We start from the raw sequence: 21290 nt of genomic DNA, 5'->3' as shown, positions 1-21290 counted from the left end.
GTTTTCTAGTTTTCTATCCATATATCTGGTTCCAAGCCGGCTGAATCTGTATCTCTGGGAGGTTTGTATTCCCCCTTGTAATATTTCTGTGCATCCTCATCTACTGGATCATTCTGAAGACTGACAGCAGCAGATCTCATTCAATAGGTAGTGGTTGCAAATTCCTGAAGTGGGAAAGGGTGTTCTGAAAATTTTATCTAAAACCTGGATTTTTGCCTGTAGTTTTTTTCATTGCTCTGTTATATTTATATATTGCTCTAAAACTTCACGTCTTCTCTTATTTTCAATTTAGGTCTCCAGTAGAGGAGCTAATTTTAGATATGTAGTTATGCTTTTTTTTTCCTCATAAGAGCCTACTAAATAGAAAGCACTTTTATACAGAATATTGTTCTGGTTTGGATCCCACCTTTTTTTCTTCTTTAGGAGTGTCAAAAAGATGTCACTTAATTTGAACAGTAGCAAACCTCAGCCCCAAATAGAGAAATATGCAGTCTTTCTCAAGACATGTTGAGACATTCCCCTGCAGCTGTAATGGGTTATCAGCACAACATCTCCACCCTTTCACCAGATGCAACCTCTTAGAAGCAACTTTTTCTTCAGACTTCAGTTGTATATCATCTGATCTCAACTAGTGTCAAAAGACCCAGGAGCTCTCTGCCTGTCTGCTGGGAGCATTGATCCACTCACCACAACTATTTACAAGATGTGAAGTCTTTGCTTCCCTTGCACTCTCTTCCTCTCTTTAAAAAAAAAAAAAAGAGAAAAAGCTGTCAGTATTTCAGAAAGTGTGAGCAGCAGATCTTTGTCTACTTTAATCCATAAATAAACATTTCTTCTTTTGAACTTCATTAAAATTGGATGTGTTTTCACTGTAAAACACTTCAGCATCCCTATCATTTAGACATATTTCGTGATGAATATTGCAATTAAGTTTTGTCTGTAGGAATAATTACAGTCTAGAAATACTCAATTTATGCCAAAAAAGTAAATAAGAATCAGACTACAAGATATACAGCTTATAACAGTAATTTTAGAACAAGGTATTAAGCTATGCTCCTGCTGCTTTAACAGGTTGAGCCAAATGCATCTTTGTTTTTATGGCCAAGATTGCAGGGAAGTTGTGGAGATGTGAGTTTGGTTTGACTTTTGCACAGTTATATCTGACTTTCTTCTGGTAAGACTTATTGATGTATCACATTCAAATCTCCAGCTTTGCCTTCTCTGCATTTGACCTGAAGAAAGGAATTCCTGCTTTAAAATGCTCATCAATCAGTGCTTCGTAGTTAAGCTGATAACAGAGCTAAGGCTAAGCCAGTGTTAATTTAGCCAACTGTTACATTACTGACAATATTTGTCAGCAAATGATTTTAATTAGACCAGCATAATGAGATAAGTAGGCTAAAACTAAGCTAAAACTAAGTAAATTACTAAAACTAAGGAGGGATTCTGATGACAAACAAGCCCTGATGAGAGTAAGAATGATTTTCACCAATGTCTGAGTAGCATGTGGGAATGGAGAGACAGCACTAATCACACGAGAAATCACTTAAAAATGATGCTGGTGTGCTGGAATGCTGAGCTGTTGTCAGGAAGGCTTGCAGAGTTTGAGCAAGTGCTGTGTAAACTTCCTGAGCAGCCTTGCATGCTGGTGACACTCTCCCCTGTTCTTGTGCCTGCTTTTCGTGCCTTGCATGGAACAGGGCAGGGAAGGCTTGTGGAAGGTTAAAGTGAAGAGGCAGCAGGCACTTGTGCTGGGAGATAATACAGTGGAAGGAAGGCTTGTGGAATAGGACCTTCTGAAGTTGGTGGCTGTTAGTAGGAACAGGTAGGGAAGAAAATGGGAAGAGTAGGCAAGGAAAAATGCAGTATTTGTTTTGAGAAAGGAGTAAGAATGGAGAGTCGAAAAGCATTGTTTGGTGTTTGAACAAGGAAATGTTTGGGGTGAATAACCTGCTGCTCTCTTTGTCTCTTTCTCTCCCTACATAGTTTCTTGTTCTGATTTCTGGCGGAATATTCTGGCCCCCGTGTTATTTCCCCCTGCCTGCCCACAGTCTTCCTGAGACCTGCTGGCAGAGGGAGGTTTTCACAGCCTGAAGTGTTGATTCTGAGAAGTGTGAAGGAAACAGAACCGTGCTGGATGATGTGACTCACCTTGGAGAAGTTGATGTTTTCCGGCTGAGGGAAAGTGTAAAGTTTCAGTTTTGCTAGTCCAGATGTTTTAATGGATATTGCTGCAGTGAGAGAAACTCTGGTCTGCATGTTTGACTCAGTCCTCAACAGGAGAATAACAAGTTACATACTAACATAAATGTTTAATGATTTATGATTAAAAAAAAAATTAGATGGTGAGCAAAATACTTGGCTAATTGACTATGGAGTCCTAAGTTCCCCAAAATGTAGCATTCCAGCTAAATATGGCTGAAATATCAGCTGTCATATGATGAATATTTTAAAGAAGATTCTATTATACACCTAGGGGTTCATTCGCTTCAGTAATGAGGACAGTTACCTCTAGGGAAAGGAAGCTATATTATGCTTGCCACTTAACCAGGGGCTGGTTTGACAGGCATCAGCACAGAATATATGTGTATATATAGGGAATCACAGCAGCCTGTCTCAGGCTTACTGAGCAGGAAATGTTGTGCTGTACAATACTTTGGGTTTCTATCTATGGATTTGTGGATGGCACTGAGTGGGATTCAGACTATTTTTATTCCTGAGTCTGATTGTTGAGATGGAATCCATCACCTACTAAATATTAAATCAGCAGGTTTTTTAAAGAGTAGCACTGTCTCTGCTGACTTGAATATCCTTATGTGGCCCAGAGGAAAAGAGAAACAAAGACAAGATGAGAAAACTATCATCTTTGGCATTCTTCTTAATATTAATGATTTCTCTAGTTTTCAAACTGTTGAAGGCAAAAAGTGAGATAGTAGAACTTTCACATGGGTAAGAAATGACCCAGGTGAAAAAAAAGCATACATTATAAAAATCACGGTGAAACTTCTGGAGTTGAATTATTTGTTGGAAGAGATGGGGAAAATGCCTCCACAGATTATTTTTTAAACAAGTTTTGCTTAATTGTTTCCAAATGAACCTGGCTGGGAATTACTAGGAACGTGTCAATTCCAAATTACTTGAACAACTTCATGTAGATGCAATTTATGTCAGATTTTACTGTGGTTTCTGAAACCTAGTGTTTGCAAATGCTGAAGTTTTGAACTAACTACCCAACTTACATGCTATTGTTCATCTTAGCAGACTGACTGGAATTGCAAATAATTCCTTAAGGTTTTTCTTTTTAAAGTTGCACTTCCTAGACAATATCCAAGGACACCTGTGATGTGTCTGAATGAGTAGTTCTGGTATATTCATGGTGTCTATATGAACATTCATCATGCTCCACAAACAAAAGCACATCTCTGCTACTCTTGAAGGATGTTTTAAGACTTTTAAGGATTCTTTAGGATTTTAAAAAATCCTTTTCTGAAAATGAGCACGTAGGTGAAATAACAGAGGCAGGAAAAATGATGGCACATATTTTTTGGTTTTACAATTTGCGAAATAATCACATTTCAGTTCCAGATATTAAAATGAACAATTGCTACACCAATCTTCTAAACACAATGAAGATTGTTAAAAAGTTTCTGCAATGAAGATTCTTAAAAAGTTCCTGCTTGCTGACTGCTACAATGGAAGATCACTTCTTATACTTTTTAAAGGCGTCAGGTGACATATCAAAATGTCCTAATGCCCTGATATTTAAATAGCATGTCCCGTACAATCCTATGATAGGAGAATTCCAGTCCTTTGCTTAATTTCAAGTAATTCTCCTTGTTTAGCCACATGAATTACCTAGGTTTCATAACACAAGTGATTTATTCTGATGCTGTTTGTTAGATAAACTGACCCTACAGTGCAAAAAAGGGACAAAACAAAAATATTCATTAAGTTGATGCCTTTGCATATTTCACATGCATTTTTTAAGATCATGTTACATATTAATCAGTTTTAGTCACAGAGTTGTTGCCATGAATGCTTTGTGTATATGTGGATATCTGAGCTGCTTTGTACGAGTGGGGGAGGTACGGAAAAAAGGAAAAATTTAATATGAAAATCGGGAGGGAATAAGTGAGATGAGGATTTAGGAGGGGCTCTGAGCTCTATCAATCCCACTCTATACATCTGAATCCTTAGAGGTTGTAGGGTTTCCTTTCCTAGTATAAATTTATGTTCACTGGGAGTTTAGGTCAAATTTTGATGTTATTTAAAACCCAACAGTTATTATTTTTCATCTTGAGATAAGGATTGAATAATCTTAAATTGTCCAGGGACCACAAACTTCTTTGTCATCCTATCAGTTCAGTCATTGTCTACATTGGTTTTAATTGTGTGTGAAAAAGAGAATATTTGAATAAAACCATGCTTTCTGTTTTGAAGAGAAGTTGTGTTTCAGGAGTTTGTTTTATATTTGTGCCCTACTTGATGTGATGTCTTGTTATGTAAGACCACAACATAAAGACTTTATCAAGACTTGGAAAGTTTGGGAAAATAAATTGGTTTGTTGGGTTTTCTTTTTGCTTTCAATAGTATATGGGCTTGTATTTTTTTCAGATTGTGAACCGAAATAGATGAATATTTCCAATATCATGTAGCTCAGAATTTTTTCCAGAGTGATAACAGTGAATTGTGAGAAAGGGGTTGGAGTAATAGTCAAATATCTGAACAAACGAAGTAATTTCATCCCAGAAAGCTGTAAAAAATTTGCAGAGTGGTGCTTCATTTTAAACAAAGTCTAAATCAATTGGAGCTGGAAGTTAGTGCTAACACTCAAAATCCTAGCTCAAAGAACTGTCCCTTAAATTTCCCCACTCCCCCTAATTCCTATTCTTCCAGCTTTCTTAACCCTTTGTCACGTCTTAGAATTGGTTTGCTATAAAGAGTTAAGGGAATCAATTTACTAGGCATAGAGCAGTCAGGCACAAGTTCTACGAGTTCCCTAAGGCTGGAGGGTCGTGTGCTGTTCCCAGGTATGGTTCAGAAATGTCCCAGCTGCCTGCAGTGGCTGAGGCAGAAACGTGGAACTCATCCCAAGAGGCTGATCCCAGCCCCACTGCTGGTTCTGCCATTCCAGCAGCTCTTGTGTCTATTTTGTATGGGCAGACCTTGGCTACCTCCTTTCAGTGAGTGCTTTGGATTTATGGTGCAATGGGTGAGAGTGGCTGACCTGTAATTATCCAGCCTCTAGGAGATCGTGTGGACAAAGCAATCCCGGGGTTGGAACATGCTGCTGCAAGTCATGATGAAGATTTCTTCAAACAGTGGGGGATTTGGGGAAGTGAGCTGTTGATGTGGCAGTCTGCTCTTTAGTAAGATGTGGAGGTCAAAAGAAATGTGCGTGGGCATAAACTCATGTTTTTTCCCTCCAAAGGCCTCAACATAAACCTGGCACTTGTTTAGGAGCAATATGACTGACATGTTCTCTGCCTGAGATTTGTAGAAGGCTGATTTAATTGCTGCATGTACCTACCCCCCGTTTTGCTCTTAACTCTCTGCTCATTTTTCTTTCCAAGTCGCTGTTATAACCAGCGATTTTAGCCAGAAGCAGCTAAAATGACAGAAATCTGTAAAAGGGGTTCATGGTTGGAAGTAGAGCACTACATGCTGAGTGTTGCCTGCCAGCATTTTACTTGGATTTTAAGTGAGGGGGAAGGAAAGTAAGAGAGTTCTATTCTTCATTTTTTAATTAATGCAGACACCATTTTCATTCTGAAGTGTCACATGCTGAAAATCAAAGGAGCCTTGTATAAATAATAAGGAAAAAAAAAAGGTTCTCCCGATTAGTAATGGAAAACATTTTCAAACAAGATCTACAGAATTACGAGAGGGCTGGCACTTCCTCAAGGTGAAAGTCTCTCAAAATCATAACATAAATTATTGATTTGTCCAAGTCTTTTCTCCATAGGAGATTTACAATTTCATTTTCATAGTTGTCTTAAGAAGGAAAGAGGAAGATTCTTATCTAGGTCAGAATGAAAGCATCTTCTTTTTACAAAATAATACTAAACCTCTATTTTAGATAAAGTGAATAGCTATGCTATGAAATTATAGGCTTTCTGTCGATGTCAGGAAAAACTTCATTTAAGAAAATATATTTACAGCTGTGCAAGTGTAATCAGAGTTAAACTATATGACATCCCAGATACAAGGAAGGATTGTTGTGAATTGTAAGTCAGATATATAAGGAAGATGTGTGGCCTTCTTTGATTTTGGCTGATAATAACTGTCTTCATGAAAAGAGAACTCCCCAAATAAAGAGCAAAAGGTGGAAAGTATGAAGACACTGGCAAATTAGAAGGGAGCAAGATATGAATCAGTCCCCTTTTCTGCTGCCATCTTAGTTCAAATACAGCAGTATGGGTCTAGCAAATAAAGACCAGGAAAACCAAATGAAAGGCTAAGGTAATGTGGCATAAAGTGAAGGTAAGCCTTTCTTGATGAGCTGGCTGGCAGCAGCTCTCCAGGTCTGTGAAGAAAGGATTTGACTGCTGAGGAAGCAAAGAAAGTGAAATCCAAGAAGGAAATAGTCATGTCTTAATCAGCCCGGGCAGGAGAAAGGGGTGCAGTAACACACAGAAGGATACAGAAGGTGATGAGCAGAAATGCACTGAGCAAGCAGGAGGGGTGTTTGGGCAATGTCTCTCCTTCTGTGGAGAGAAGCAACAGGCTTCATATGTTTCAATCTCATTGTAAGCATGATGGAGAGGGTTAAAATTTACTCTTAAAACCAAGAAAGGAATGGTGGAGCAAAATACTCCAAAGATTAGTGTTGTATGTCAAAGGAAAAGAAATCTTCAAATGACAGACATTTGAAGCTAATTATGTTAAGTGCTTGCTGATGAGGATCTTAAAAGAGACATAACATAGAATTTAGTTCTCATCTGCTGTGGTAGCCACAAAACACTCAAAGTATATTCTCTAAAGACTATTTTTAATAGAGAAAACTGCATTGTTTTATCCTTGAAGACTTTAGAGTGAGCAATGTGTTAAAAATACCATAATAGAAAAGTGAATTATACTTTGGTTTTAGTCTGGTCATTTGGTCCCTGCTCCTGGTACTCTCTTGCTGCTCAAGAATTCTTCCCTGGATGGTTACTTTTCTGGCAGAACTCAAATCAGTTGTAGGTACAATAGGCAGAATTAGTAAATTTTTTTCTACCTACTGTCCTAAAGTTCTGTCTGCCACATTCAGCTACCAAAAGAACAAATATATTGCAGAGGGCAGTATTAGATTGTCATATACAACTGTTGTCAGGCATCTGAAATAGTCTAAATTTTTTTTTGTCAGTCTTTGAAGAAGAATAATGGCCCTTAAATATGGATATTTGAATAAGTGTTTGCAAATCTGTCTTTAATACTTGGCTTTTTCCAAGATTTCTGGTTTCAAGATTGGCACTGTTTGGTCAAACCATTGCAGATATATTTGTAGTATGCAATGTAGTGTGAAGCTGAAAATGGAGTTCTGGATTGTAAGGCAAGGATAACTGTATGGGCACACTTTCTTCCATGCAATGTTTTAATAAGAAGCAGGTATTTGCTACAACTGATAAGAACTAAGTGAATACTCACTTGAAAATTGCAGATTAAATGCTAAGATGAGATCTGGGTCAAACGACAATTCAGGAACCAGCTGGACCTGTGTGGGCTGTAAGTCCAAATATTTCCTTTTGGGTTTGCTTTTCTCACAGCTCCTCAATAGCTGCTTGAATATACATTGAATATACATTGCAGTGAATATACATATATCCTGGCATTGAATATACATTGAAGTTACCCTAGAAAGCATTTTGCCATCATAGATGGTTATGTCTGAGTAACCTTTCCATCAGACATGTGCAGATTGAATTTTTATTCAAGAGTTGCTAGTGCCCCTTTAAGTGCAACCATGTTCTTCCTATCTATTTGTGCTGTAATTCCATCACAATTCTTTCAACTGCTCTTTGGGCTGCAAGTGAAGCTTCACCAAGATTGTTGCTAGGAATGCAAAAGAATGTTCTCATTGTGGTTCAGATTTCTCTCAAAAGCTTGCAAGTGACTAAGAAAAATGGCCTTTGACAGTAAAATAAACATTATTTCCTTCAGCTATAGTGGAAATGAGTCCAATTGATGAGGAAGGGGAATTTTTTTTACCAGATCGTTTTTTCTGATCTTGACTGTCCCTCGATTTTCCCTTCCCAAACACTGAATTTTTCCTCTGTGGAAGAAAAATGTTCTCCTTCATGACTGGAAGGTTTTGTACATACCAAGTGGCAATTTTGCCAGAGGACTGGCAATTGTCATATAAAAAGTAGTTCAAACTAGGAATCCCCTGGGCTGGTGGGTTTGTCTAGAGTGAAACTCTTTCCTTTTCTTCTCATTCTAAGGGTACCCCTAGGGCTCTTGCTGGCTTGATTCTGGTCTTGTTTGTGTTGGTGTAAATCAGGAGTAACTCAGCTCCTGTAAACGCAGCTCAAGTAAATGAGATCAGGCTGCAGCATGCGATATTCAAAGCCTACAGCATGTGGTATTCAATCCCTCTATTCTGTTAAAGGAGCTACAAATGGATGTTCATCTAGTCCTTCCATTCCATTCCATTCCATTCCATTCCATTCCATTCCATTCCATTCCATTCCATTCCATTCCATTCCATGTTCATATGTCCTTCCATTTTCTACTTCTAATAACTACTTCTTACTTAAACTGAAGCAGCTTTCATTTAAAAATCTATAAAGCTTTTTACAAACTTCAATTATCTAAGTTTCATGACATTCCTGTAACATCAGTTAATCCGTAGGGTTGTACAACTGCTGCATCCCACCAAATGTAGCTCCCAGACTAAAAGAAAAAACAAAAACAAACCCAAACAAACCAAAAGGCATGTTAAGACAAGATTAAGTATGCAGTATTAATTTAAAATGTCTTTAGAATTCAGGGCAAGATGTGTTATCTAGTTTACAGGAAACTTTTGAGAGAAAAGAAAAGCAAATAACCAAGCAAATATGTTTACTTCTTATAGGACATACAGAAGAAATTTCAGACCGAAAGCAGACCTTGTGGACAGATGGAGTGATATTTAAAACATTCTGTTTGGGTGTCCATTTGTGGGCTTTCTGCCTTTTATAATTCTCCCTAAGGGTTTTTCTAAGATATTTAGAAACCTATCAGGAAATCACAAGGTTTAGCTTCCTAATTAGTGTTGTGAAGCTGTGTTTAAAGCACACAGCAATTCAGTTACAAAGTGTATAACACCTTTGAAAATCCTCTTTTCTCCTCTCCCTCCTTTCCTCCTGCTGAGCAGTGACTCTTAGCATGCCAAACATTTTGGGCACAATTTGTGGGCTACTGTGAAGGGCTTGTTCTTTATCAAAAGACCTTCCATGAGACAATTCCCCCTTTCAGGCAGAGGCTCTTGCTTGCAGCATGGGAGTCCCTAGGTAAGAGTGCAGGTAAACTTGTCCAGGGATTCTGGCCCAACAAAGCAAATGACATCATGACACGACCACAAGACAGTGCCCAAGTACATTGAAATGAAAGAACTCAATTTTCAGTTACAGAAATTGAGCTTTTGGGCAATCAAATCAGAAATATATTTTATTTTTCTGAAGGGAAGCAGACGCAGTTTGCTGTTAACTAAATTTTATGTAGCAAAAGTTAAAAGGAAAACATTTCCAGGAATCTCTTATTGCAAGTCAATATATACCATTAATATGTTCCCTGCTGCAGTAACAAGGAGACCTTGGGACCAGGCTCTTACTGATTGATTCTCGTGAGCTCAGCTGGTGGTCCTTGGGCCCTATTAAATTCCCCTCCTCTTATTTTTGCACACTTATTCCCTTGAGCTACAGCTTAACTGCAAAACTTCTCTCATAACTTGTCGACTCTTAATAAAATTTGTTGAGCATTAAGGTTCAAGGTTGGCTCATCCCTATGATTAAGTCTGTTCGGCTTTCAGCACAGTCAGTTTTGTTGCACTTAGCCTGATGTGCTTTGCTTAAGGCTTTCTGAACAATTGGTTTGCTCAGTGCTGTTGCTAGCCCCAGTTCTAGCCGTGTGATGACCTTCCTCCAGCCCTGATTATTTATGTGTATCCTGCAGTTCACTGGGGAAGTGTGTTGTTGGCTTCCAAACAAAGACTGCTGTCTATTATATATAACCTAAAAATACAACTGTGAACATGTGTAGGAGCTAGGAGAGGAATTTTTTTCCTGGAGTTTATTAACATATTACTGTATTTATTTCAAAACCTACAAGATGGATGTTTTTAGAGGTTTATTGTTCAAAAGTTGCTCTATTTATAACAACGGACAGACTGATAGGTGCAAAATAGAACCAGTTACATTCATGGGCTTTATAAAGCAATTTAAACTATTGCATTTATATATATTGCTATCTTCACTGAAAACCTGGGATTGCAAGAGGAAATGCCTGAGCTTTGGCAGCTACCTACAAATATGGCAGAGTGGTAGACAAAAATGAGTAAAGTTGGGGTGGTGAAAATGTTCAGCTACCCAGAAGTAAGCAGGATGAATTGTCCTAAATTTACGTGTTCATTAAAAAGGAAAAAAAAAAGGCCAATCAAAAAAATCTTTTTGGCTACTAAATATACCTCTCTGCTCCATCTCTCCATCTTTCATTTTTTACCCAATTTCCTAAGATGAGGCTTAGGTCTTCATCCTCTGTGTATGTGTGTGTGATCACAAGACGACCTTACTCATAGAGTGAGGAAAATCAGAAAAGAAAATTTCTGAATGTCTCTGTCATGGAGAAAGCTTCATCTGCAACTCATACCTACCCCAACACTCAATAGCAGTCACAGTCGTGGTGCTCTAATACACCAATCTGCATTAATTTGGGCTCTCACAGAGATTTTATTAACTTTTGGTTAATAAAAAAGACAATTCCACAAATTTGGTGTTGAGTAATCAGCCATAGTTTATTTCTTTTCTTTAAAAAACCCATAATTGTAAAAGCCAGTAACGTTTGATTGTGTGCTAGGGGAGCATAAAATATGGGGAATTGAGAAAGCCCTCCTGTGCCTGTGAGTGTCCTGGTACAGCTTGCAGAAGCTTTGTTCATTCTGCTGCAGGACAGTGAGCACCACGGCTGCTTGGTGCTGCTGTGCACCAGGGCAGGGGCTGCCAGGGGTCAGGCTCAAAGGAAGGATGGCTTGGAAACACAAATATATCTCATTACTTTTACTCCCTCGTGGATTCTTGTCTGGTTCTGTGAATTCCTGCAGTTTGCACTTACCTAACCCTGGATATTCAATGCTGTTAAGAGGTTTCCGTTATCTTAAGCTATAAATTTTATTCACCACACCCATTCCCATGAGCATCCAAGCACCTGGTCCGACACACCATCCAAACAGACAAGGCAAAATGATGCAGAAAGTGGTAGTGGGAAATATGGGCATGAGAGATACATGTGAAACCCATAAAAATGGCAGGTGAGTGCTCTCCCAGGCTGGCTGTGCTAAGGAGAGAGTGAATGAAGCAGTTAGCAGAGTGGAAAACCAACAGAAATTAGAGTCTAATACCAGTTGCACAGGAAGGATGGAGAGAGGTGAGGGAGAGTTCAGAGGGCAGTCAGGCAATGTGAAGGAAAGGACAATTTCCAGCTGTAGAAAATTGCAGGGAGGAGACCAAAAGGAAGCAATTCTCACAGACAGTAAACACTTTTGCTATTACAGTAACTCAAATTAATAAATATTTATCTTATTAAACTGTCCAAATGGGTTGGACCTCACTGGACTGGTCTCTGAATAAATGTGCAAACTGTATCATTGGGGCTTCCTAGAGAGATCCAGCAAGTTTATTGAACAAAGCTTGTGACTACAGGTCAGGATAAAAGAATGCAGGTCTCCTGGGCAAACTGCTGTGCTGGCTCTGCTCCCCCCTGTGCATATCAGACTCTTCTCTGCTCTGCAGCAGCTCCAACAATGTTTGATGCTGTTCAGATACTGCAGCAGAGTGGATCTATAGAAGGGCTCTGGCCTAGCTGATGCTCTGAAAATGTTGCTGCTTTCTGCTGCTGCTGCACTCAGTCTCCAGAAGGCAGCTCTCTCTTGTGCTTTCCTTTGGCATAACAGAGGGACTACACACCAGCTCCAACCTTTGGAGGTGGAGGTACTCAAAGGATGAGTTGAGGTCAAAGAGATAGATTGGAATAAGCCCCCAGAGGTTACACTGTCCAAACCAAAGTTAGAATAACTTCAGATTTAAACCAGGTTAACCAGGACCTTGTCCAGTCTTGTTTCCAAAATCTCTCAAGACAAGACTCCACCATGTCCCTGGACAACTTCTTTCAGTGCTTAATCACTCACAGTCTACATTTTTATCCTATTACGTCCAATTAGATTTTGTCTTGCTGCAACTTGTTGTGACTGTTCCCTCTTGCTGAGCACTCCAGAGAAGAGTTTGGCTCCACCTCATGCAAAGTCCTTTTTCTATAGCAGGAGGCTGAAATTAAATTCTCCTGTACTCTCCACTTCTCCAGGCTGAGCCAACATGTTCCACCAGCTTCACCTTGGATTTAATCTGCTCCAGCCCCCAACTAAAAAAACCTTTCTCTGAACTCTTTCCAGTTTGAAAGTAGATGTCTATATTAGTGAGCCCCAAGCTGGACCCAGATGCAGCCTCACAAGAGCTGAGTAGGAGCTGTATTCCCCTTGTCTGTCTGGATATTCCCTTTGTGAAGGCAGCACAGAATTCTGCATCCTTACCCAGGCTCCTCTTGCAGAGCTAGAAGCCAGGCAGTCTGTCCCCTGTTTGTTCTGCCACGAGGGACATTTCTGTCCCTGGGGCAGTACTTGGCATTTCTCTTTGCTGAACCTAATGTGTTTCCTCTCTGTCCAGCCCTCTGGCTTGTTGACGCCCCTCTGCATGGCAATGCAGCTTCTCAGCATAGAAACTTTCCCACAAAGCTTGACATCAGCCATCAGCCTTTTTTATTTTTTCTCTCCTTCTCACTGATGAAGAGTTTAAATAATGTCTTCCTCCAAATTGGCTCTTTGGGTACACCACCACTTATTACTCCTTAGACTTTGAACTGTTGCCTACTACCTTTTCAGTGTATGCAAATTTTCATAATTTTCATTTTCTGTTGTGTGTCACCCATTTGCCAGTGTGTCATGCTAACCCTTTGGGGAAGCCCTATAACCAACTAGAAGAAATGAGGAGTGCAATTGAAAATGTTTTAGACAAACTTTTCAATTCCTAGAAAAATTCTTGGAGAGTTGATTATGGATCAGAATAACAAAAACTTGTCTATTAACTTATAATCATCATAATCATCATCATCATCACAATCATCACTATCATCTTAGAATTAAAAAATGCATTAAAAAATATGTGTATCATGGTGCTTGAAAGACTAAGAACCTTTTCCATTGGTATAGTTTTGTCTTTCAATTGATAAAATACTTTAAAATGTCTAGAGGTCAGTATACATTTAACAAGAAGTTTTCTAGACTTTATCATAAACAATAATTTCCTTTTTGTATATATATCTTTTTCTAAATGGAGGAAAACTAGTGCAGCATAAATCCAGCTTTTATTGTATTTGCTGTTCACCCACTGAAATCTCAAGCAGTGAAAAATCTGTTGCCTTTCTGCAGCCTCTGGAGTGCACTGGGCATCACACATCTCAGACTCTGAAAAATCTACCAAATTCACTTATTTTAAAATTCAGCACAGTATCTTCCTTTTTGGCAGAAGGACCAGTTGAATTCAGCAATCAGTGTGTAATTTAGTTTCTTTCTACCTGTGCAAAATGAATGTTTCATAGCCACAATAGAGGCTGAAGACTTGGAGAGCCCTTGTCCCAGTGCAGCGTAGAAGGAAGTACATCCTGGTTCTGTCCACTGTGAAATATACCTCAGACTTCCATTTCCAGCATTTGTCTCTCTTGTGCACATGGAAATAAATGAGATAAGACTGATACTTATTTATGGAGATGTAATGCCCTCTGTTTGTGTAGCTTCAGGAATGCTCAGCTTATCAAAATCAAAAGATGTACTAGATTGTTTTAGAATTTTTTCCCCTGGATATTCTTGTTTGAGTCTTTTCTTTCCATACATACATAAGTTAAATGCATGAGTTTTAGCAGACACATAATAGAGAAATTTTGAACAAAAAATTTTGCAAGGGCTCAAGGAAAATCATCTTGCATGAGCAGCTAAAGGTTTGAGGAATGGGCTGCTGGGATACAGTGCAGAAATGGTTCACAGTAATAGCCTGAGTTACAAATTGATGTTTTATACCACAGCTGACATGATCCTGTGGTCCTAAATAGCTTGGCTAATCTGAAGGTTTTCACTACCTTCATAGACAATGTGGGAGAAAGAAGAATTTTCAGTTAACAGCAAGTAAAGCAGACCCATAAATTTTATCTTGAACCAGGCTCTGTTTTTCAGTACACTTCGCAGGCTGTAAATGATGTTCTCATCTTGTTACTGTTCATTAACCTAAGGATGTGAAATCATTCTCTATATCTGGTCTCTCACCTCTCACCACATCCCCCCTTCCCTTTCTCCCTCTCTCCCACCCCAAATTCCTGTGTGAATAGTGCAAGTTCATTCGTCACTAGGTTATCAGAAGACTGTCATGATCTACTGGTTGCAAAATTTGAGAGTAGTTACAATTTCATTTGTAATATAGAAAGACATATTTGAGAAACTTCTGGACAGATAAATAGAAAGAAATATGTGTATGTCACAGAATACTTAGTTCTTGTTTTGCACTAGATTTTACCTTAATCATGTAGACTGTTTCTTTTATGTGCTGTTGTACACATTTGGCCTGCTTTCAAGTGAAGCTTATAAATGGGGGCTATTGCTGTAAATGAAATATAGAAAATATATACAAATATATACAGGAAGAGAAAAATAATCTTGATACTATTAATCTCACGAAAGTTAACACAAGTGGGCCTTTAGTCATAGAGATTTCAAATGTGAAGGATTTATTTAATTTAATTTTCAAGGCAAGTTTTGATAGCTTTAAATAATAAACATTTTGTTTTAGAAAAATCTCAAGAAAGCCTTCTGTCCATTTGAATGTATGTTAACATTCCTGTGCTTTAGACCTCCCTGAACTGTCTTATTCTGTGACTTTTATGCTGTTGACTTTGCCTTTTTTGCTGGTAATGTCAAGCTTAGTTGTTCAATCTAAGCTGTGTGGCTGAGGCACTCAGCATTATCCATTGTTTGAACAAGGTCTTGTTGTGTGCTCTGGCTGATTGATTGCTTATTCTCAATAAACAAAGACTTGCACTCAAGGTCTTTGAAACATTTCTTGCTCAGCTAGTCAACTTGTATTCAGAGAAGGCCAACTGTCCCTTTCCTATATTCATTTATCCAAACAGATAATTTTTTCTCAGACTCACTATCTTAGAAAGGAAGAGAGAGCAGGCAGGAGGAAGTATTATTTTTCTAGTCCTACTTATCTTTGTGTTTAAAATGTAGGGGTTTTCTGAGTACATCTTTAATCTGAAGTCATGGCACAAGATATTTTTAATGAGTAGCATTTATTCTGAAATGGGATAAAATGAAATCCTAGTAATGTTAGAAGAGGAGCAACACTGAAAGCCATTGTTTCCCTGTGAAAAGAGAGGGAACCTGGAATTATGCTGTGAATATCTGTCAAGGGTGATGAACAGCTCTGAGCTTCATTTGGGAGGAGTATCAGTTGTCAATATAAACCCCTTGCAGATGATTTAGTCAATAGTTCTTTGCCTAGTTTCATAGTTTTCCTCCTTCACTGACAAAATTGATTAACATAAGCAGTTTTAAAAAATATCCTAATACTGCAGTGTCACAGTCTGCCTTGCTGTCTTAAAAAAAGTGCTATAGAATCAAGTTTTATTCTAGACTTACCATTCTGTTTCTCTAAGTAATACTTTAACTGTCTAGTCCGATGGAAATATGCAATCTGGAGGTGTAGATCTGCTTTCATTTTACTGTGAGGAAGAAAGAGAAACCTCCTGCAGGTTGCTGACATTTTGCTGTAGTAATGACTCCAGTGTGCTGTGCAGACACAAAATAACACAACTGTCTGTCTTCTGAATTCACCATTCCCTTCTACCTACCCCTATGCAAGGAAAAGTCATATAAAGGTGAGCTCAGCAAAGTTCCTCCAAATAAAAGGAATGATGTTGCTATAAAGGGGAACATTTTATAACATATGGTATATATGCAACTGACAATTTTTATGGCAATTCTATAGTAAGAGTCAACCAAATTAAAAAAAAAAAAAAAGGATGAATGCTAATATATTTGAATAAGTTCCCCACCCATCCCCTCTTAGTCCCTTTATTGGGATTGGATTGGGTTGGGGATGGAGGAAAAATATTGTATAGAACTTTATTTTCTCTCTTTCCTCTCTCTGGTTGTAAGAATTGTTTTATTATTTACATAAATTTCAAGTTCAATGCACACCTGTATTGCTATGTACATAAAATTATGCATGAAAGATGTGAAACTTCCTTCATACTCTGCATTCCTTTGCTGAATAGTGGAAGTTTATTCTTATGCTTACATTGGTTAAATAATTCATTCTTTTGAAATATAACATTCTATATATAAACATCACTGTAATTTTTTTTCGTTCTGCATACCATTAACATTTTGAGGAAAAGATGTACCTTGAAAAGTTAATTGAAACAGAGCAGATAACTCTTCTTACAATGGCAGATCACATGTAGATGAGGTCAATTCAAAAGGAGTATTAAGATGATGGAAGAGTCATAGTATGAAAAAGAGGCGAATTTAGTAGGAACACTTAGTCATGGCTTTCTGTAAATGTACCACTCTGTGAAACACATAATTGCACAGCAGTAGTTCTAGGTAACTGTGTGCTGAAAAACAGGGCACTGATAGGAACAGAACCTCAGCTTTATAATCCTAAGAAATAAAGAGCAATCTCTAATCTCTAATCTCTAGAGACACACCCTAATAAATTCATTTCCATTTAGACTTTTGCATCCTACGGTTCCTTATTCTACCCAGCATCCTGCCTTCCACAGCCACATCAACTGACATATATAACACCTGCTAAATTTGACCTAATTTTTTTCCAAAAGGAGAGGAAGCTTTTGCAATAATTTGTCTTGGACTCTTTTTTTTTTTTAGTACAGGAACATCCCTACACATGTACACATATAATGCTAACTGTGTGGCAAACAAGGTTTTCAGGAAGTAGTCAGGTTTGTGAGAGTCTTATCATGTAGTCTTCTGTAGCCTTCAGAACTTACTCTTGTGGTGGAAGTCCCAACGTGCCAAGTAAATGACAGTTTTTGTTTTAATCAATATTCTAGACGTAAGTTATCTTGAACATGGTATTTCATTATTTTAACTATATTCAGTGTTATATGAGATGTTATCGTAGAATCTGGAGAACAAATCTGAGATAATGCAGCATTTCTTGTTAAACACTGCAAGATGTAGTGCAAGTTTTTTAGATTCTGTGAACATTTCTGATGCTGCAGGACAACACTGGTATTTGAGCTTGAGGACAGCTTGCAGCTGATCAGGACTAAGTACTCTTCTTATGGTGAGGATGATGTTAAACGACACTGATGAACTCATGGTATTCTAATTCAGCACCAGTAATACAAGTCAGTACTAATTAATCCTAATTCAATAGTATAGGTCCTCTGTCCTAAGGAGAATGCACTAAGCCTAAAAATGCTACTGATTACTTTGTTTTTCGTTTTGTCACCAGAAATTTCATTGGGATCAGCTTCATCTGGCTGGTTTTTCGGCAGAAGTTATTGAGAGTGGGAGAACTCAGGTAAGCAGGAACTGGCCACTGTCTGGGAAATATGGGTTGATTTGTATCATATTTTAGGGAGTATAAATGAAAGTGATTAAGACCAAGTTTCATACCAAATTCTCCCTAGTTATATGATTTCAGTTACAAGCAATGAAGTTAATTAAGGGAGGTATCAATGTGCAGGATTTTGAAGGGTTAAAGAATCTGAACAGGTGTGAAAGATTAGATGCAGCTGAGAACAGTAAGCTGGTGGAAGAAAATCCCTTGAGCAAAGACTGAATGGAATAAACATCAGTATAAGAAAAGAGAAGAAATCACCTTGCCCAGGAGAAAAGTTTTAGAATTAAGTGTTTGTTTTTTTTCTTTTTTTCCCCCAGTAGAATCTATTATTTTCATAATTAGCAGTTCTTGTGTGATTATCTGAGGAGGGTGTTTGTGCTTTATGATTAACTGAGTACCTGTATATCATATGACTAACTGAAGTGTCCTCAGCTCTTTCTAGTGTCACAAAAGGTTAAGAACCAGTCTTTTTGATGTACAGTAAATGCTAATTGGCATCATATTTTACTGGGAAAACTTATCCTCAATCAAAACAGAAAACTGCGTTTTTGTAATCAGCAGTTGTGGCTGTCCTTGTTTGGCAAGTCATAGTCTTTGTCCAGGCAACCTTCTATCCGTTCTGTCCTGTAAGTTAATTGTTGGGGTTGTCGGGGGTTTTTTGGGGGGTGGTGGTGTTTTTATTTTTTTCCTTTTGTTTTTTGGGTGTGTTTTTTTTTTTTTTTTTTTTAACTCAGGGCATATTAAAACAGGGTGTAGGATAAAAGGGGATATGAATTTAGATGAGTAATTATTTAACATGAGAAAAAAACCCCATCTTTCTAAATTGAAGAGGAGAGCACTTAATATATAATCATAAACTTTCTGTTTTGCTGTTTCTGTTCTGTTCATGTTTCATTTCTGCAGATATGATTGGAAAAGAGCAATGAGATGTAAAAACCCAATGTTTTTCTCAAAATGATAAGAATTTTGTTTACACTGACAAGGTTTTTCAAGTCTCAAATGAATGGTCTTCTTTGACCTCGCAAAGCCCTTGATATGTGCACACACAAATAACTGCAGCAACTGGTGCCAGAGTGACCAGGCCCAGCCCAGGTGTGAGTACATAGTTCTGCAAGTAAGCACATAGAATTACAATCATATCTCTCAAACTTAATTGCCTCATAGAAAATAAACACTCCCAGTTACATGATCTCCCCTATTGCCAGGACAATACAAATCACAAAGATCTGTGATAAGACTCTGCTTTTAATGAAAGAAGATTGTATTTCTCCTCAAATCCCTTTAAGTCTTTGACTTGATTTGAGAAGCTAAATTAAATTGAGTTTGAGAAGTATGAAGATTAAAAAGTCTCCTAAGACCTCTGTTAGGATCAGGGCTTGTAAAGCTTTGAGGATGAGAAAATCTTCACCCGGGCAGTCAGTGTGGGCTGGAGCTGCTCAGTCTTGCTCACACTGTGAGAGGTGCTGAGCACCCACTGATGCTCTGCACTTGGGGGATGGGTGACCCCCAGAGTTTCACTTGGGGAAGCCAAACTTGGGCACTGCATCAAGGCTGTGTGCTTCTGCCCTGCTAAAGGGATGTTATTCCTACTGCATTTCATTTTTAATGTCAGCACTACTCCTCTGAACATGTTGTTATCCCAGACAGGTAAAGCATGGGAAAGGTTCCATTAATGCAGTGGTACAATGAAGGAAATTGTAATCCATACCAAAGTATTGTGAAAGAATACTTGACCATTTCAACTACACCAAGGTGCCAGCACGTACTGTGGGTTTGTACACTTCATACTGGTTGTTGTTTATGAACTTTCAAAACTGGTTAGACATCTTTTTCAGCTCTATGAAAAACAAGATTGCTTTAAAAATCTAAAGGCTTAGAAAAACCCATATGTTTTTTGGGCTGACTGATTGCTTTTAGGGAGTAGTGATGAGAGAGCATTTTGTTCTCAGTGGGGATGTGTCCCGGGTTCAGCTGTGTGGGCAGGCAGTGCACACACCCCAGGACTGCAGTACCTGCTCCACAGCACAGAGGACCCTGCTCTTCTTGTGTCCGTCTGCTGCTGTGTGTATGTATGCTGCTGCTCCTGACTGCTCCTGCATTAAGCTGACCATCCAGATGGGTGGAGAGGCCCACCAGGATTTCCAATACCTTTGCTGTGGCCAGTCAGTGAGATGAGAAGACTTTTAGCTTCCCTTTTGCCTGTGACTGAGCAGCCCCAGAGAGAAGCAACCTGCTCTACTGAAAGGCATTCCTGCCCACAGCAGGGGCTTGGAACTGGGTGATCTTCATGGCCCCTTCCAACCCAAACCATTCTGTGGTTCTCTGGAGGAAAGCAGTGGATGTGACCTGTTCTCTGTGGGAATGGGTCTGTCATGGTGTGTGGAGGAGAGCTGAGGAGTGGGGAACTTCCATGCAGAGAATCTGTCCTCATTTAGCACACAAAAGAGAAGTCCTATGAAAAATTCAGAGCAAAGGAGCAAAATGACCTGCTTATTGCCTGCACACCTTCTCATGGGGTGCTACAGTTACTGAAAGTTTTTATCAGATCCCTGGTAAGCAGGGTATAACAGAAATTACCTTTCTAAATCCACATTTATTGATTGGTTTTGTTATAAGCTGTGACTCTGGCCTTTGAGAGAATGTCCACCTGCTAGTAATGTGATTAAAATAAGGGCATTGATTCAGAATTCTGCAGTGATTTTAAAGCACAGTGCAGAGGGCCTGAATTTCAAACACAGAAGTAGGTAGCTGCTGTGCTTGCTGAAATGAATGTTGAAGTGTGCTGTCTGGCAGGTGTTACCTTGCTTTGAGGTAATATCCATGTACAGGTATACTCCAGCCTAACTTCCAAACTTGGAATAATTAAAAAAATAAATTATGAAGTCAACCATATTTAGGCTATGGAATAAAAATGAAGAAAAGATCTTGCCTGCTGGAGATGTTACTGCCAACTTCTCCTAACAAATAATATGTGTATATAACTATATAATCAGGCTCCTGTTTCGAATGTGCTTTCTAGTGATTCCTCAGTGCCCTTTTGTTTGCTACTTGGAAATTCTGTGAACCTTTTTATGGGGCAACATTGTTTTCCCTGCGGGTGCCTGAGAGATATGCAATGTTTCTTGCTGCTCTAGTTCTGTGGCTGTCAGCAGGCAGGTGGCCAGAGAGCCTTTATTTAGCAAAAGTGAACAACTACAGAATTTTTGTTTGCAAGATTGACGCGACCTGCCTCAATTTACTGAGAGCAATAACAGTGTTTCTCCCTCACTGAAGAGATCTAGCCTGAAGCTCCCTGACATTAATAAATGACTACTTCAACCCCTTTTCCCTCCCTGTCTTCTCCTAGCTACAGCTGTGAGGTATAGAGACATAAGTAATACTAGCTGTAATTTGATTCAAAAGTTGGAGAAGAGCAGGGGA

General features: G+C 38.7%; 1 long non-coding RNA gene across 10 annotated transcripts in view; it reads left to right on the top strand.

Moving 5' to 3' along the window:
- The window catches only part of LOC106861945 (uncharacterized), a 116255-nt gene that overhangs the window by 77872 nt on the left and 17093 nt on the right, over positions 1-21290 (top strand). For 8 of the 10 annotated variants that reach the window (XR_015801340.1, XR_015801347.1, XR_015801346.1 and 5 more), the window contains one exon: positions 1987-4444. This is a non-coding gene — a long non-coding RNA (uncharacterized LOC106861945). Of the gene's footprint in view, positions 1-1986; positions 4445-17759; positions 17829-21290 lie in introns of those variants that run through there. The other 2 variants (XR_015801333.1, XR_015801336.1) reach the window with 1 other exon arrangement.

This window comes from Sturnus vulgaris, chromosome 1, assembly GCF_052056855.1.
Source record: "Sturnus vulgaris isolate bStuVul1 chromosome 1, bStuVul1.hap1, whole genome shotgun sequence".
Lineage (NCBI taxonomy): Eukaryota > Metazoa > Chordata > Aves > Passeriformes > Sturnidae > Sturnus > Sturnus vulgaris.
This window is presented reverse-complemented; position numbering and strand designations above follow the sequence as displayed.